The sequence below is a fragment of the Marmota flaviventris genome, chromosome 10, assembly GCF_047511675.1.
Source record: "Marmota flaviventris isolate mMarFla1 chromosome 10, mMarFla1.hap1, whole genome shotgun sequence".
Classification (NCBI taxonomy): Eukaryota; Metazoa; Chordata; class Mammalia; order Rodentia; family Sciuridae; genus Marmota; species Marmota flaviventris.
In genome coordinates, this window is record NC_092507.1 from 124633854 (window position 1) to 124640287 (window position 6434).

Here is a 6434-nt window from a genome sequence, read left to right on the forward strand (position 1 = left end):
AGGGGGGAGGTCCCAGGGATTGAACTCAGGGCACCTGACCACTGAGCCACACCCAGCCCTACTTTGTGTTTTATTTAGAGACAGGGTCTCACTGAGTTGATTAGCGCCTGGCTATTGCTGAGGCTGGCTTTGAACTCACGATCCTCCTGTCTCAGCCTCTGGAGCTGCTGGGATGACAGGAGGCGCCACTGCAGCCCGCCCACCCCACAGATTTTTGTATTAGAATTAGACTCAGGTGCTGGACAGTCCGAGAAAAACCATGCCCTGAAATTGCTTCTTTTACCTTAGGGTAAAAGATCTTACTCGGTGACCCGTGGTCAGGCTAGAACTGGACAGACAGAAGCCGGGAAGGCACAATGTGCCCCAGGTGTAAAGCAAGCTGCCAGTGCTTCCCGGAGCAGCCCCCCGCCACACACCGGGGCAGGAGACTGAACCCAGAGGGACATCCCAGGCCTTTTAAAAAGTTTTATTTATTTTTTATTTTGAGACAGACTCTCACTAAAGTTGCCCAGGCTGGCCTCACACGTGGGATCCTCCTGTCTCAGCCTCCCAAGTAGGTGGGCACCACGGCACCTGGCTTGAGAGCAGGTTCTGGGGAGTGGGAGGAGAGAACTGAGCTGCTCCCGGCCAAAGGGGAAGGAGCAGGGAGCTGTCAGGGAGGCCGCCCGAGGGGTCTGCAGTGGAGCTGTGCAGCTGGCAGCCAAAACCGTCCCTGCCTGTGGTGAGAGGACGCGAGTTCTGGACATGGAGAGAACCAGGTGGTCCAGTGGGGCACTTCTGCAGGGGCAGCGACTTAGATGCCGTGGTTCTCAAACCCGTGTGTGTGGAGTCACTAGGAGGGCTGGCTAAAGTAGAGCTGGCATGGCCCGGCTGGGCTCAGCGGCAGAGCGCCTGCCTGGCCGCGTGAGGCACGGGTTGATCCTCAGCACCACCCAAAGGTAAAACACAGTAAAGGCATGCTGTCCACCTACACCACCTATCTATCCATCTATCTATCTATCTACCTATCTATCCATCTATCTATGTGGCAGGGCATTCCTAGCTGGATGGTGGCACACCACTGTCATCCCAGCTACTCTGGAGGCTGAGACAGGAGGATCCCAGGTTTGAGGCCAGCCTCAGCAACGTACAGGACCCTGTCTTAAAGTAAAACAAATAGATAAAAAGGGCTGGAGATTTATCTCAGTGGCAGAACACCCCTGGGTCCAATCCCCAATGCCACAAAAAGGAGAGGAAAAGGCTGTTTCTCTGAGTTCCCAGGTATGGCTGCTGTGGTCCTTACTGCTCGCACTGTCCTCTGTCCTCCCTCCTGTACCCTCTGCTGGAGCCTCTCTAGTGGCCAGCCGCTCAGCACTGATTATGTTAAAGTTCTTCCTCCGTGAGGAGGGGGATCGCAGGTTCCCGGCGGCCTCAGTAAGGAGGTGAGGCTGCGGGACCCTGCCTCAGAGGGCCGGGCGCGGCCAGTGGGGTGCCTCGGCTGGCCCCCAGTGCCAGGGAACCACGTCCAGGCTAGGGCGGCCTCTTCTGCCCACCAGGACCCTCGCAGGGCGCGTGCGGTTGGCTGGGGCGCGGGCAGCAGTCGGCCTCGGCACCCCGCACACTCCTGGCGTGGCCCGGACGGCCGCCCAGCTTTTCTGAAGGGTCCCCATCTGCAGAGTGCGGACACGGCCGCGTGGACCCCGATTCTGTGCAGAGTCCGTGAGGGGCCGCGCGCAGCCCAGTGGCCGGCCCGGCTCGCGGTGGACACTCGGTGACGGGGCCCCTTCCTACCTGGGAGTCTGTGCAATGGCTGAAGGACGTCCCAACGGACCCCGCTCCTCTGGTTGTCCCTAGGGCGTGCTTGCCACGTCCCTTCATCCTCGTGACTTCCTCGTCTTCGTGGAGCTGCCCTGTCCAGCACGGCTCTGCCGGCCCCTCGCAGCCTCTGCTCACCGCAGCAGGGACACCCGCGTCGCCACTGCCTCCCGCGCCACCCTCACCCCAGGCCCCGAGGTGCCCGCACCCGCAGGTGGACAGGTCCCCCGAGGACCGTGACGGCCCCTGCAGGTGGAGGGGTCCCCGAGGACCCGTCATGGCCCCTGCAAGTGGAGGGGTCCCCGAGGACCGTGACGGCCCCTGCAGGTGGAGGGGTCCCCCGAGGACCGTGACGGCCCCTGCAGGTGGAGAGGTCCCCCGAGGACCCGTCATGGCCCCTGCAGGTGGAGGGGTCCCCCGAGGACCGACCGTGACTGCAGCAGGAGGCTGGCGCACGTGAGCGCCTCTGACCCTTGGCCCCATCAGGCCGAGCCCTCAGCTGGGCTGTGGCTGCGGTGACGGGGGTCAGCAGTCCCAGCGACTAAGGAACACCTGGGGTGGGGGCCCTCGGGCTCCAGCGGCCGGGGGAGGCCGGGCTTCTTTCCTGGAGGAGGGTGCGCTGCCCCCCCGGCACAGCCACTCATGTTCTGGAAGGAGGCCAAGCCCCAGGCCAGAGGGCAGTCACAGCGAAGCTGCGTAGACGTCTTGGCCCCCACCCCCACGCTGCCACTGCTGGCCTCGACCTGAAGTCCTTGTCATACAAAGGAAGGAGCCAGGCTGTGCTGTCGTGGAGACCCAGGGGAACTGCTCGGGTGGAGCTGGCAGGCCGCGCCTGGGCGGCAGTCTCCGTCTCAACGCTGGGTCCCACTCTGTAGTGACCGGCTCCTCAGGAATTTTGACCTCAGGTTCTCTTTGAATAGAAGGCAGAGAGAATCCATCTGCCGCACTGCCGTGTCCCGGAGACTCGTCTCCTCCTCCCTGGCCATAGAGGACACCAGGCTTGGTTGCAGCCGGGCCTCTGGCTCTAGGGAGGCCGGGCCGTGGGCTGCTGGCTGAGCAGCCCAAACACGGCCGCCTGCTCCCCAGCCTGACTTCTGCAGGATGAGCTGAGTTCCTCCAGGACAGCAGCGATGGCAGGGATGACGCAGCCACAGCCCTGTCCGACTGTGCTCCCCCGGCCACATGGCCAACCGCTGTGGAGTAAGCAGGGAGACCGCGCCTCTCTCCAACTCCAGGCCACGCCGTCTCCTGGACACCAGTCACTGTGTGGCCCTGTAGCTCCACACCCTGCCCTGAGAGCCACCCCACAGCTTCACCCGGGACCCCAGTGCCAGGACCCCTCTCAGGCTCCTGCCAAGCTCTGTCTTTGACGGAAGGAACGGGGGACTGGCCTCTTCTGCTGTTTGGCAGCCGGACTTCTCAGCTCCCACAGGCGCCAGCTCCCGGCCCTGCCGACCAGTCCATTTCCAGGGTGACTGGGGGCGGGGAAGGGAGCTGGTGGGAACAGACGGTGTTGGTCACGCCGAGGGGACAGGAAGGCCAGCCTGCGTGGGCAGGGCAGGGAGGCTGCAGCTCCCTGGGGTAAGCAGGCTCATCCCGACTGGGACTCTGAGGAGGACCTGCCCTTCTCCAGCGCTTCCTGAGGGCCACTTTCCCCTGGCCTCCTACAGCTCCAGAAGGTGGGGAAGTCGGCAGGCACAGGGCAGAACTCAGGGGCACTGGCCCCTCTGCCTCTGATGGGGGCCGTATTTTGAGGCAAGGTAGCTTTTGGGGGGGGGTGCTGGGGGCTGAACCCAGGGCCTTGGGCATCTGAAGCAAGGACTCTACCCACGGAGCCAAACCCCCAGCCGAGGGGAGCTGACTTGATCAAACCTGGCACTGGGGTCCCGGGTGAAGCTGTGGGGTGGCTCTCAGGGCAGGGTGTGCAGCTACAGGGCCACACAGTGACTTTGGTGTCCCGGGGACGGTGTGGCCTGGAGTCGGAGGACGCTCCTCTTCCTGTTCTTTCTGGCTGGCTTCTTGCGTCTGGCTGAGGCCAGGCTGGCTGCATTCCTAAGATCCCTGCGGCTTCCTCCCTCCCCAGCCGGGCCCTGGAGAAAGGGGCTTTTTAAGACGGAATCCACACTTTCCGAGGGCCATTGGTGGTCTCTATCCCTCAGAAAGGCCAGGGCAGATCCTTCTAGTCCACCCTCCGAGGGCGCCCTGACCTTGGTACACAAGAACCCTTGCTCTGCACCTCGGGTTCACTCTGGGTGGAAACCTGACCTATCTCGACCCCTCAGCGGGGACAAGGAAGAGCGGGAAGGACTACTAGAATTCCTTTGTAGCCAACCTGTGAATGTCAGTGATCCGTGACTCTTCAGGGGTCCTCAGGCCTCCCCTGTCTAACATCTGGTCACTATAAAAACTAGAAGATTCTGGGAGCTGGGTACCTTGCGAACACCTGTAACCCCAGTGACTCAGGAGGGAAGGCAGGAGGACTGCAAGTGGCAGAGCAGACTCACAATGTAGCAAGGCCAAAGCCAGCGTCTCAGAATAAAAAGGGCTGAGGAAGTAGCTCAGTGGTGAGGCTCCCTGGGTTCAGTCCCCAGTGCCAACAAAATCCCCAACAAAACCCTAGAAAATTCTCATCATCCTCCATGGGGACAGCGTCAATGTGCCGCTGCAGACTGGCCTGTCCCTCCGCCCGCCCATCTCCCCACACTGCTGTAAAACACTTATCTCAGTCCTGCATCTGGACCCTGGCCTAATAAATTCCTCCCGAGGCTGCTTCTTCGGAGGGTGGAGGAGCCAGGAGGGGGAGGAGAAAAGGGAGAGTGTCATAAAACCGACTCTGGACGGAGCAGAAACCACTGGGGCTTAAAATGCCAGATCAGGGGAGGTTAATGAGCTACTAGAAAGAAAGGCGACGCCAGGACACCGAGTCTGAAGGTGGACTAAAGATCTCCACCAAAGGTGGCTGTGCATCCCCGCTGGGCCCCGAAGACGGGAGGCGGGGAGACTGCCCTGGAGGTCAGCTGCAGGCTCGGTCTGGCTGGCTCAGCTGTGCACAGGAGGTGTCCCTGGCTGAGCCACTTCACCTCTGGGTCTGTGTTTCACAGTAAAAGACAAACAACAAGCAACAAGCACACAGCCAAGGTGGCACAACTCAGCAACAGGGACACAAATGGGTCGTGCACCCGAGTAGACATTTCTACAGATGACACGTAAGTAGCCATAAGTGTGTGCAAAAAATGCTCCATGACATTAACCACTAGGAAAATGCAAGTCAAAACCACAGCGAAATCTTGACTCACACCCTTTGCATAAAATACATAAATAAAAATAACACGTGAAGTGTCCCTCAGGAGGTGGAGAAAGTAGGACTTTGTGGGTTGCTGGTGGGAAAGTGCAATGGTGTGACCACAGTGGTAAAACCGTGAGACCCAGCAATTCTACTTCTGGGCATATACCCCGAATAATGGAAAGCAGGGACTTGAAGAGATAGTTACACACCTGTGTTCATACCATACTATCCATAGTAACCACGGACTGGAGGTAAGCCACTCGTTGATGAATGGATGAGTACATGTGGTATCTCCGTACACTGGAATATTACTCAGCCTGCAAGGGAAAGTCTGATTCATGTTACAACATGGGTGAACCTTGAGGACATTTGCTAAGAAAAATGAACCAGTAAAAAAGGGACGAATACTGTATCATCCCACTTATATGAGGTCTCTACAATAGTCAGACTCATTGACATAGAAAACGTAGAAAGGTGGCTGTCAAGAACTGGGAGGGGGGAGGGAAGAATCGGAAGTTAGTGTTTAATGGGTAGAGATTCCGTTTGGGAAGAGCAAAGTGTTCTGAAGATGGATGTGGTGCAGCACAACAATGAAGAAGTTCTTACTGCTCTGCACCCTGCACTCAAGAGCAGTTAAAAAGGGCTGGGCTGGGGCTCAGTGGCAGAGCGCTTACCCAGCATGTGTGAGGCTCTGGGTCCGATCCTCAGCACCACATATAAATAAATACATAAAGGTCCATCAGCAACTAATAAAAATATTTAAAAAGAGCAGTTAAAAATACATAAATTAGTGGGGAGAGGCAGTTCAATGGCAAATTATATATTTATATGTATTTTGGGGGGGGGTACCAGGGATTGAACTCAGGAGTGTTTAACCACTGAGCCACACCTCCAGCCCTTTTTTATATTTTATCTAGAGACAGGGTCTCACTGAGTTGCTCAGTACCTTGTTAAGTTGCTGAGGCTGGCTTTGAGCTTGTGATCCTCCTGCCTCAACCTCCTGAGCTGCTGGGATTACAGGTGTGCACCACTGCACCTGGCTGTATGTGTTTATTTTAACCACAATTTTAAAAAATTGAGGTGGAGAGATCAAGGATTCTGACCAGAGTGCTCAGGTGTGCCATGTGTAGGTTACTGAGGGGCCAAGTATTGACCCCTTTGACCTTCAAACAGATCAGGCAGGGCCATGCAGAGCTGACACTCTGGTTAGGTCACTTCCAGCCTTGAAGGGTGTCTTTGGGTTACATTTGTGCACACATATTGTAATGTTTGAAATTTCTCACTTATTTACTTCATTGTCACAATTAATGTATATTCAGAAAAGTGTATGAAATAAAACTCCATCATTAAATAA